We start from the raw sequence: 12,926 nt of genomic DNA, 5'->3' as shown, positions 1-12,926 counted from the left end.
ACACCCACTGCCTTGAGTCTCGGTAGTCCTCGCACCAACTGTTTAGAAACCAAAACCTTCAACCCTCTCTCATAAAGGTGCCCATATCTTTGATGCCACATAATAGTATCACTAGTTTTCACCATTGCCAGTGCCTTTTGCTTGTATTCTTTCTTCACATGCAAGGGAAATACATTATTCTCAGCCATATCGATTCGGTGGACATGCTTTCCACTCTTAGACCGTGTGATAGTGCACGCACCATCATCAAACAATAGAACATACCCAGCCTTCATAAGCTGCCCAACACTTATAAGATTATAACCGAGTGCTGGTGCATATTGTACCTCATTCAACGTTTTGTGCATTCCCTTACCAACTTCTAGACTCACGTTACCCTTACCTTCTACTTGTATTCCTTTTCCGTTTCCCATTCTCACAATTACCTTCTTTGCCTCATCTAAATCCTTATACAGCCCACGTTGCCCTGTCATGTGATTAGAGCAACCACTATCTATAAACCAGACATCATCTTTGTGTTCATCATTCTCTGCTATGGCCATATACAAAAGGCCATCTTCATCGTCTTCCTCTTGATCTCCTACTGCAGCATTAGCCCTAGGCTCGCTCCAACATTCAGACTTCACATGTCTGAATTTGTTACAATTGTAACATTGAATACCCCCTCTTCCTCTGCTAGAGAACTTACCATGTCCTCTACCTCTTCCTCGTAGGAATCCTCTCCCCCGACCTAGATTACCGGGTTGTTCTTCTTCTCTGGCTTGAAATGCTTGTTCTTCAACATCAACATCTTTCCCCCTGTTGACTCGTCCTTCATGAGCCTGTAAGGATCTCATAAGCTGATCAAAGGTCAGCCTGGTGAGATCTTTTGACTCTTCGATCGCAGTCACCACATGATCCCATTTGGGTTGGAGACTTCTTGGAACTTTCTCTACAATTGTTTGATCCAACACTTCTTCCCCAAGAGCCCTTTTCTGATTAACATTCTTCATGACCTTTGACAAGAAATCACCCACAGCTTCACCTTCCTTCATCTGAATGGTCTCGAAATCACGTCGCAAAGTCTGCAACTTTACGGTCTTCACTTTTGAATCTCCTTGGTTCTCAGTTTTCAATAGAGTCCAAGCTTGTGCTGCTGTTGTTGCTGCTGCTATTCTTGAGAATACATCATCATGGACTGCTTGTTGAATCAGGCTATAAGCCTTAGCATCCTTATGTCTGTTATTGCGCAAGTGGGTTCTATCAGCATCTTCTTGGTTAAAACCCGTTATCACATAATCCCAGAGATCATGCGAAAGTAGGAGAGTTCAATAACCCTCCCATTTGAAAATCAGAAGTGGGGTTGAGAGATTGTTTGAATTGGTATTTGCCATGAGAAAGGTAAGAAAAGCTTGACAGGAATTGATCGATGGGATAAGTAATTGATTCAGAACCTAAGATCTGATACCACATGTTGGATCAAGAGCAATCGATTAACAAATATTGTTGCCGTCACAAATTATCACTTCATTAATCAAAGGGCTTTAAATAGCGAACAAATTACAACTTAAAGAAAGGCCCATAAGCCATAAAAAACTGAACAACTAACCTACGTGACCATGATTACACGAATTTATTGAGATAAAACAGGACCACTACCTTTAACCTAATAAAACATAAACACACGTGCATAACTGAATAACTTGGAGAAGACGGCGACTCTTTTGATAATAATAAAACAAAATAAACTGACACATAAACTTAAGTGAGCTGACCCATGACCCGTACCAGATTTGAATTAATACTCCAACAACAGTAACCCTTTTGGATCTACAACTTGGGGTGACATTAACAATAGGCCAACACAGAAGGTTATCATGATAAAGTGATAAGTCATCAGGGTGTCACCATGTAATATTGTTTTCTATAAGTAACACTAACCATACCCTATTAGTAATTAAGAGAGTCTTGAGTTCTACAAACTTATTCCACAACTCTTTGAATCTCATACCATTTCATAACCCCTTCTTTCAAATAAGATGGTCTTTCATGTCTCTCTTACTTGCAATTGTATTATTATTATTATTATTATTATTATTATTATTATTATTATTATTATTCTCTTGTTATAATCTTGTGTGCGTCCCTTCACTTGCAATTGCTACACCAACAGTTGCATCTGATAATCTCAAATGGAAGGCCAGCCATGATAAACAAAGCCAATCAGTCATCATGGGTTGGAAGCAACCCGTGTCATAACAATTGGACGGGAATCGGTTGCAGTAATGGTACTGGGCTGCTGAAAGTGTTGTAAAAAGTATCACCGTTAAATCTCTAAGCTTAACAGGTACACTTGATGATCTTGATATGTATTCATTACGAAATCTTAAAAGTTTAGATATTTCAAATAACTCGCTTTATGGCCACATTCCTTTCAGCATAGGGAACATGACTAATCTAAGATATTTACACCTGGAAAATAATAACTTCTCAGGGGTGATTCCATCAGAGATAGGAATGCTAAGTTCTTTAACTAATTTTTCTTTGGCGAGTAACAGTCTTACTGGTCTTATCCCATATAGCATAGGTAACCTCGGTAAAATGGTTTATCTTGACTTAGGTTACAATAAACTTGAGGGACATATCCCTTCACAAATTGGGACACTTAGTTTGGTCCAAAACTTAGATTTTTCTAATAATAGTCTTACTGGAGTCATTCCCTCTTCGATAGGAAATTTAACCTCTCTATGGTACCTTTATCTGTATCTTAATCATCTCTCTAGGTCCATTTCATCCGAACTTGCTGGGGCTCGGGATATCATAGATCTTGAGATTGGTAGGAACCTGATCACAGCTATCATTCCAATTACTTTCCAAAATCTTAGTAGACTAGGAAGGATGTACTTCAGTGATAACCTCATATCAGGGTCGATTCCAAATTATTTTGCAAATTACACTCAGCTTACAGAGTTGCACTTAGCTGATAACAAATTCAGTGGCTTCATACCCCCAGAATTAGGAAGGAGAACACCCCTTGTTGCTTTGAGCCTGTTCACGAATAACTTCGTAGGCTCCGTTCCTCTAGATATGAATCTAACTAAGATGGAAATTTTTTCAGTGTCTAACAACATGCTCTCTGGTCATGTACCAAACACAATTTGTGACTCCGGTACGCTTACGCACTTCACCGTTGATAACAATCTCTTCTCTGGTCATGTGCCAAAGAGCTTAAAAAACTGTAGCAGCTTTGTCAGAGTTCGGCTTGAAAATAACCAACTGACCGGAAACATATCTCAAGATTTTGGGATATATCCAGAGTTGGAATATATGGATATGAGTCACAACCTACTCTATGGTGAAGTATCCAGTAATTGGGGATTATGTCCTAAGTTAACTAGATTAAAGATATCCAACAACAATTTATATGGGAAAATATCTACAGAGCTAGGAAGATCAACAAAGTTACTCGAGCTTAATCTTTCATCAAATCACTTAGTTGGTGAAATCCCAGCGAGCTTTGAAAGATTAAGCCTACTAGCAAAGTTTTACTTGGACAACAATAAGATATCTGGTATTATTCCTTCAACGTTAGGAAATCTCTACAGTTTAGAAGAACTTAACTTGGCACAAAATTCTTTTACTGGCCCAATCAATATAAATTTAGGGTAATGCTTAAAGTTAAGGATCTTGAACTTAAGCAGTAATAAACTCGAGGGAGTTATTCCTGTACATATTTCCAAGTTGGAGAAATTAGAATCCCTTGATCTCTCTCATAATAATTTGACAGGAAGTATACCGCCACAACTTGGGGGGTTGGCAGTTGTACAAACATTAAACCTCTCTCACAGGCACTATTCCTTCAAGTTTCACTGCAATGTTAAGTTTAATCACAGTCGATGTATCGTTCAATCAGTTAGAGGGTCCACTACCAAAGATGCGAGCATTTGAAGATGCTCCAATGGAGGCACTAGGACACAACAAGGGGTTATGCGGAAATCACACAGGCTTAGCCTGTCCCATCCAACTAAGGAATCAAGGTGAAAACAAGAAGGTTTCGATTGTGGTTCTGATCACACTTCTTGCATTAGGAGTCTTGTTGCTTATGTTTTTTATTATCTTCATATTACGCTATCTCCGTAAAAGAAACCCGAATGTAACCATTAGGCCACGAGAGACACGAGCAAAACCTTTTACCATTTGGAGCTATGATGGGAAAATGGTGTACGAGAAAATCATTGAGGCCTTGGAAGACTTCGACTCGAAGTATGCTGTTGGTGTTGGTGGATACGGAACTGTTTATAAAGCATAAATGTCATCTGAAGTTTTTGCGGTGAAAAAAATTCACGCACCAGAAGATGGTGAGGTGCAAAATCTCAAGAGTTTTGAAAACGAGATCCGAGCGTTGACAGAGATACGCCATCAAAACATCGTAAAACTCTACGGATTTTGTTCACACTCAAGCCACTCGCTTTTGGTGTATGAGTTCTTGGCAGGAGGGAGCTTAAGAAACATACTGAATGACATGGAACAAGTTGTTGAATTTGACTGGAAAAAGAGGGTGATGGCTGTTAAAAGTATTGCGAAGGCCTTATCCTATATGCACTATGATTGTTCACAGCCAATCATCCACAGAGACTTAACAAGCAACAATGTTCAATTTGATTCTGAGCAACTTGCTCATGTGTCTGATTTTGGCACCTCCAAGCTATTAAAGCTAGACTCATCCAACTGGACTTCTTTTGCTGGAACATTTGGTTACATTGCTCCAGGTATAAATCAACCTTACAACTACTAAGTGCTATACACAGGATGTTGACTTGAGATTTTTTTCCGCAGAGCTTGCATACACAATGGAAGTGAATGAGAAGTGTGATGTTTACAGCTTTGGGGTGGTGACATTAGAAGTTGTAATGGGTAAGCATCTAGGAGATCTCCTCACATTGTTAGAAGACACACAAGGCATACCTCATACTGAATTTTTGGACAAACGCCTTCCTCCACCCGTGGAACCAGTTGCTGAGCAAGTGAAATTACTTGTGGAGGTTGCATTCTCATGCGTGCTTAAGAGCCCTCACTCTAGGCCGTCAATGATGAATATTACTCATAACCTCTCTAATGAGAAGCGTGCAGCCAAAAGAAACACGATTACCCTCTGAACCTTTGAGAGGAACTTTCCCTTCAAATATTCTTAATAAATTCATAGTACGTATGTTTGTTTACCTTTCATAGATAATACATGATCTGTTGTTCTATATTCTATGTATTTCTTGTTATCCCTCTGAACCTTGGAGAGGAACCTTTGCTTCAAATCTTAATATGATAATATGTTTGTTTTCATTTCATAAATAAACTTACATTATTTGTTGTTCTATATTCTTTGTATTTCTTTTTCGTATATGAACTTATTTTATGTACATTCAGGGGTTGTTTATAAAATTCACCCACAAGTTGCTCTCTTCTAACAAAATTAATCAATGGTTCATGTCATTGGGAGCATATAAAAACTGGTACAGTACCTGACCGGACAAAAACCTGTAATTCATGTTTATATCACAGTATTAGGTAAACGTATTCTGTAAATAATTTATTTATAACTATAGATAACATATTTTAAACATAATATAAATTAAAATAACGCCGTGGTTTCACACTAAAATTAAAATCTAAACCGATTTGTGGAGGCGTTTTTTTTTCATAGTGAATGTGCTGTGCACATCATTAACTTAATTGTGCACGGCATACTTAACCAAATTTCGGGTATAAAAGAATGTTTTAGAAAAATTGAAGGTACAGGGATTTCTTGAAGAACAAGTGGTTCTTGGCCAAAGTTGGTGAAAGTCAACAGATAAGAAAGTCAAAATCGGTTCAATTACACAAAATTGATAATCGATTCTTGTTTCTTCAAGTTTTTATCAATCTGAATTAGTGAATCGTTCAAGAAGATCAGATTTTAGGATAAACTTGATGATTCAAGCTGTGATTTTGTGATGTTGTGATCTTTTGGAGTCGGCTTCGAGTTTGATATTTGGTTCAGAAGTCTCAAAGTTGATGGTTGATGATATATTTTAAGATCAAATTGAAGAGATGTTCTAATACCTCATACACATCAATTCAAGAGCTTAATTAAAGAGTTTTGATCTCAATTCTAAGATAGATATGTGATTTAATAACCAGGGGCAATTTGAGTATTATAGTATTTGGAATTTGAAAATAGTTGGTATGGTGATTATGATTATGGGTCAAGACACGGGTCAGGTTAATGATCGACTACGAGTGGTGATGGCTTGACCCAAAAATAGCGAAACAGGCCATATTTTGCAAAAGGAAAGGGAGAATAACTTTTAAACGATATGTTTCTTTGCAAAATATGTTAACGGGTAACGAATGTGGATTTTATTCAATGGACGGTTTGGTCATTTTCAAAGAATGTAATGTTCTTTTCGAATCGGGTTGTTTTCTCATATGGAATTCGGTCGAATCCGGATAGACATCTTATTAGAAGGTTTTAACAATGACGGAAATCCGATTTGATAGATTTTGAATAATTTGATAATAACTGAGCTACAATAGGGATTTTTCTATGTTTGAATGAGTTCAAAATTCTATGAATTTTGTCATTAGATTAAAGAACCGACCGTTGCTCAGGATTGATTAATGAAAGTTGGAATCTTTATCACATGCCTAAAACTCTATGTCCAAAGGTGGATAAGAAGAATATAATGACTAACTTAGAAGGGATTTAACGAAAGGGAGAAATCAAAGTCAACGGCGTCTGGTTTCTCATGAAGATGTGTGACAAAGTCAAACGCATTTTGGTATCATAATACAAGGGGCAAATTGTTGGGTTAGCAAGAACTCAGTAACCTTCATAAAAATCAAAAATATGAGAAAAATGCGGAAAAGTGAAAACAATTTACGAGTTTTCACGTAGGCGCTAGTTTTCGCTGTTAGTGGGGTTTGTATAAATAGGCTTCTAATTTGTTTTAGGACTGAGGAATTCTGAAAGCTTAATAAAACCCACAAGGTAATCATCAAATGAAGAGAGTAAGAGACTCTAACGTGTACATAGTCCACTACGCCATGAAACTTATCGTGGAAGTAGAAAGCGAGATAGCTTGCCTGTTGGAGTTATATGATCAAATGGAATAAATTTTCTTTTAATAAATAGGACCCCACCAGCCCTTGTAGTTTTCCAAACACTTTAGATACGGGTCGTCATAGTAATCATTAAATTGAATAATTGGTTTTGGAGAGAAATTTTGTATGTTAGAAGTCAAGATAACAAGAGTAGTAGTACATTTGTCCATTTTGAATTTAAAAAATTAATAATTAAAAGAAATGTTAAAGCTCCAATAATATCTCAAATTTCTCTTCATGCTACAAGAAATCCAGCCATTGCCGGAAATATTGCCCCACCTCGCCGCTAATGGCATTGTCGGTGAAGCCCGATCCGTGTGCTCCGCCAGCAAAACTCCTGACTGTTAACCATATTAAAAGTCCTTTTCGTTATTCTTAATGGTATAGTTTATGAAAGCTTGAGAACAAGTGAAGCATGTTTATGTGCGTAGATAGGGGTGCTCTGCAGTTGTACTTTCAAGTTTTTCGGGTCTGGGTTATGAATTGGAGATGTAATAGCATGTATTATGAATGACTAGGTCAAACGAGTTATTTGGGATTTTCGGGTTCCATGATTATGGATACTTTCAGGTTTCAGGTTGCGGATAAAAATGATAGCGCTCCTTGGAGACACCAATAGTAACCCTTTAATTTGGATCTACAACTTGGGGTGAAATACAGAATTGGTAGGGTCATCATGATAAAGTGACAGGTCCTCAGGGTCTCACCCTATATTATTATCAATCTTCTATAAATTAGTAACATTTATTCTCCGTTGGTTGTTAAGAAAGTCTTGAGTTCTACAAACATAAACATATCCCTCTCATTTGCAATTATATTATTATTATTTTTCTCTTGTTATAATCTTGGGTGTGTCCCTTCACTTGCAACTGCTACACCAACCACAGTTGCATCTGCTCTTCTTAAATGGAAAGCCAGCCTTGATAAACAAAGCCAATCAGTTCTTTCATCATGGGTTGGAAACAACCCATGTCATAATAATTGGACGGGAATCAGTTGTAACGGTACTGCAGCTGCAGAAAATGTTGTAACAAGTATCACCATTAAATCTCTAAGCTTAACAGGTACACTTGGTGATCTTGATATGTATTCATTACGAAATCTTGAAAAGTTTAGATATGTCAAATAACTCGCTTTCTGGCCACATTCCTTCCAGCATTGGGAGCATGACTAATCTCAGATATTTACACCTGGAATATAATAACTTCTCAGGGGTGATTCCATCAGAGATAGGAATGCTAAGATCTGTAACTGATATTTCTATGTATAATAACCATCTTACTGGTCATATCCCAAATACCATAGGTAACCTCAAAAAGTTAGTTTATCTTGATTTCTCTTCTAATTATCTTACTGGAGCCATTCCTTCATCAATAGGAAATTTAACCTCTCTATATTTCCTTTATCTGTATACTAATCAACTTTCTGGGTCTATTCCATCCGAACTTGCTGGGGCTAGGGATCTCATAGATATCGAAATTAGCACCAACCATATCACAGGTACCATTCCAATGACTTTCCGAAATTTCAGTAGCCTACGAAGGATACACTTTAGTGAGAACTTCATATCTGGGCCGATTCCAAATTATTTTGCCAATTACACTCAACTTACAGAGTTGCACTTAGTTGATAACAACTTCAGCGGCGTCATACCACCTAATTTAGGAAAGAGAACAGCCCTCCATATATTGACATTGATCGTGAATAATTTTGTAGGTTTCATTCCTCAAGATATTAACCTAACTAAAATGGAAATATTCGGTGTATCTAATAATATGCTCTCTGGTCCTTTACCAGACAATATATGTGTCTCCGGCATACTTACATATTTTACTGTGAGTGTCAATCTCTTCTCTGGCCACGTGCCAAAGAGCTTGAAAAACTGTAGCAGCTTAGTCAGGGTTCGACTTGATCATAACCAACTAACTGGAAACATCTCTGAAGATTTTGGGATATATCCGGAGTTGGATTACATAAATTTGAGTTACAATAAGTTCTACGGTGAGGTGTCTAGCAACTGGGGGTTATGCCCTAATTTAACTAGCTTAATGATATCCAACAACAATTTGTCTGGAAAAATACCTTCAAAGCTTGGGGGAGCTAGAAAATTAGTAAGGCTTAATCTTTCATCAAATCAATTGGTTGGTGAAATCCCAAAGAGCTTTGAAAGATTAAGTTCACTAGTGAACCTGTACTTGGAGGACAATAAGCTATCAGGTACAATTCCTTCAACATTGAGAAATCTGTACAACTTAGAAGAACTTAATCTAGCAAAAAATTATCTTACCGGCCCAATCAATGAAAATTTAGGAGAATGCATAAAGTTGAGGATCTTGAACCTAGGCACTAATAAACTTGAGGGAGCTATTCCTGTGCAAATTTCCAAGTTGGAGAAGTTAGAATCCCTTGATCTAAGTGAAAACAATTTGACTGGGACGATACCACCATCGCTTGGGGGTTTGACCGTTGTACAAATGTTGAACCTCTCTCACAATAACCTCACAGGCTCTATTCCTTCAAGTTTCACCGCAATGTTAAGTTTAACCACAGTTGATGTATCTTTCAATCAACTAGAGGGCCCACTTCCAAAGATGAAAGCATTTGAAGATGCACCAATGGAGGCACTTGGACACAACAAGAGGTTATGTGGAAATCACACAGGGTTAGTCTGTCCCATCCAAACAAGGAATAAAGGTAACAAGAAGGTTTCAGTTGTGATTTCAACCATACTTCCTATATTGGGATTCTTGTTGCTCGTTCTTATAATTGTCGTTATATTCTGTTATCTCCGTAAAAGTGACCCGAATGTAACTACTAGGCCACGGGAGATCACACACGCAAAACCTTTTACCATTTGGAGCTATGATAGGAAAATGGTATACGAGAGAATCATTGAGGCCTTGGAGGACTTCGACTCGAAGTATGTTGTTGGTGTTGGTGGATACGAAACTGTTTAAAAAGCGGAAATGTCAGCTGAAGTTTTTGCGGTGAAAAAAATTCACGCAACAGAAGATGGTGAGGTGCAAAATCTCAAGAGTTTTGAAAACGAGATCCGAGCGTTGACAGAGATACGCCATCAAAACATCGTCAAACTCTACGGATTTTGTTCACATTCAAGCCACTCGTTTTTGGTGTATGAGTTCTTGGCAGGAGGGAGCTTAAGAAACATACTGAATCACATGGAACAAGCGGTTGAAGTTGATTGGAAAAAAAGGCTGATGGCTATTAAAAGTATTGCGAAGGCTTTATCCTATATGCACCATGATTGTTCACAACCAATCATCCACAGGGACTTAACAAGCAACAATGTTCTGTTTGATTCTGAATGGGTTGCTCATGTGTCTGATATTGGCACTGCTAGACTATTGAAGCCTGACTCATCCAACTGAACTTCTTTTGCCGGAACATTTGGTTACATCGCTCCAGGTATAAATCAACCTTTCAACTACTAATAGCGTACACATGATGTTGACGTGAGATTTTGTTTCGCAGAGCTTGCATACACGATGGAAGTGAATGAGAAGTGTGATGTTTATAGCTTCGGGGTGGTGACACTAGAAGTTATAATGGGTAAGCATCCAGGAGATCTCCTCACATTGCTAGAAGACACACAAGGCATATCTTATACTGAATTTTTGGACAAACGCCTTTCTCCACCTGTGGAACCAGTTGCTGAGCAAGTGAAATTACTTGTCGAAGTTGCATTATCATGCGTGCATAAGAGCCCTCACTCTAGGCCGTTAATGATGAATATTACTCTTAACCTCTCTAATGAGAGGTGTGCAGCCGGAAGAAACACGATGTCCCTCTGAACCTTGGAGAGGAACCTTTGCTTCAAATTTTAATATCATAATATGTTTGTTTTCATTTCATATATAAAACTTGCATTCTTTGTTATATTTTATGTATTTATATTTACTGTATGAATTTATTTTATGTACTTTTAGTGGTTGTTGATAACTATAACTACGTCACAAGAACTTTTCACTAGTACAATATTTTAAGGTACTGCAACCATAAGTATAAAGGGTTTGGATCAAATACAAATTAAGTTAGCGTGCTAACTGTAAGAATCAGATAGTGTAATTATATTTACAACATAGTGTAATTATAGTGTAGTGTAATTACAACATAGTGTAATTAGCACGTTAATTTAATTTGTGCGTTAACTTTTCGCAAGTATAAATATATTATTTTACCATGTATGTATTTAGTTTGTTATTAAAGGGAGGGGGGGGGGGCATAAATAAGTATAAATATATTATGAACAAAAAACAAAGTACTTAGCCCAGTTTTCTTATTGAGACTTGATTGTAGAGAAGAATTCAAGACCTGGCTAGTTGAAACCAAGTGTCAAATGTCGATTTTGAGATTATAAAGAGGGTTTGTTTAACAATTAACATAATCAAACAATAGTCAATGGTCACAATTTATACAAATTCAAGTGTTGAATGCAAATACATGCATCAAAGTTAAACGGAAAACAATCAAACTGTTGTCCTGATTGTGAGCACCTGAGAAAACTAAGCCGCCATATACATGAATGAAACAAATAATATTCATTTAACGTCCAGAGGTTGCTTCTCTGATTCCTTGTGTGGTGGCTACCTCCTAAGAGGGAACCACCTCTCTGCCATCAAATACTATCCGTCAAATTGCAGACTATGATAAAAAAAAGGTTTGAAGCCGTCTTACGGTTGCAGCCCAAGCAGTTTGATTTGAAGTCCAATAACTGTCTCCGGTACCGGGTATGGCCATTAGAAGTGGCTTTTTAGCCATTTGGAGCTTGAAACTAGCTATCCCTTTTTTTTTTCTTTTCCAACTATTGTAAGCTAGCTTGTAACCTCCTTTCTAGTTTAAACATTTAGTGGATGATTTGATTTATCACAGCACTGAAAACTGCTATATGCTATTTTAAACCTGACTTAGTTATATCTTAACTCGTTTAGTATACAATGGATTTTCTCTACTTAATTGTACTCAATGTTTCATGCTCATTTAAGTGACTTAATTAAATACATGTTAATTAGGTACCTGGGATGCCCTTAGCTTCATATTTTGGTTATATATTAGGTAGTTGGGATGTTGGTACCAGGTCCCTTCTTATTCGATTATTGCCTATTTATATATATAGCCTACTAGCCTAACGTAAACAAACTACAACACAAAATGTGGAGGAATTATTCAAAACTCACTCTAGACTCATGCACCCACAACGTCCATATCCGACCTAACTCGGTCAACCTAGGACTACTTCTCCAATAACTCCCCTAACATGACCACCAACTAAAACAACTTAATATACTACTAATTAATTAAACCAAATAATAAAAACCATAAGTCAAGATTAATTCCAAATGGGGACTTCCAAATCAAATCTACCAGAGCATGCCCCTTTAATTTTCTGCGAGGATAACCACAAACCCATCATTGATGCACAAATGATGTGGCACCATCATCCATGGCAGTGCGTTGAGATCACGACATCTCTATTAGTGCTCTCTGGGTACATTAGCCATTATGATGATTATTTTGTTGTAAGAGTATGGATCAAATTTAGGATAATTTGTTTTGTCTTGATGAGAGTGATGGTATCAGATTGAATAATATGAATATGGATTAGGGAAACAATAGGCTAAAGATTTCTTGATTAATTTTGAATATATGGAATGCATACATATTCAGAAGAAAACAACTATCTTAAATAGAGAGGATTACAACGGCTAAAGACATAATACCTAGTACACATGCTCTATTATTCAAATTAAAAAACATACTTAACGATAACATAATTTAAATTAATGACTTCA

General features: G+C 37.1%; 2 pseudogenes across 2 annotated transcripts; both read left to right on the top strand.

The window, feature by feature from the left end:
• Nucleotides 1–2,028: 2,028 nt before the first annotated feature.
• Nucleotides 2,029–5,412, top strand: LOC143566810 (uncharacterized; annotated as a pseudogene). Its single transcript, XR_013141293.1, has 2 exons — nucleotides 2,029–4,748; nucleotides 4,816–5,412. The product of XR_013141293.1 is annotated as an uncharacterized LOC143566810 (transcript).
• A 2,214-nt stretch (nucleotides 5,413–7,626) lies between these two features.
• LOC143566809 (uncharacterized) lies at nucleotides 7,627–10,928 on the top strand (annotated as a pseudogene). Its single transcript, XR_013141292.1, has 3 exons — nucleotides 7,627–7,686; nucleotides 7,883–10,542; nucleotides 10,609–10,928. The product of XR_013141292.1 is annotated as an uncharacterized LOC143566809 (transcript).
• The last annotated feature ends 1,998 nt before the right edge of the window (nucleotides 10,929–12,926 follow it).

This window comes from Bidens hawaiensis, unplaced genomic scaffold, assembly GCF_021521415.1.
Source record: "Bidens hawaiensis isolate Kalapana, Puna unplaced genomic scaffold, B.hawaiensis_p1.1 tig00023052_1, whole genome shotgun sequence".
Classification (NCBI taxonomy): Eukaryota; Viridiplantae; Streptophyta; class Magnoliopsida; order Asterales; family Asteraceae; genus Bidens; species Bidens hawaiensis.
Note: the sequence above shows the minus strand (reverse complement) of the source record. Positions and strands in the feature narration are given on the sequence as shown.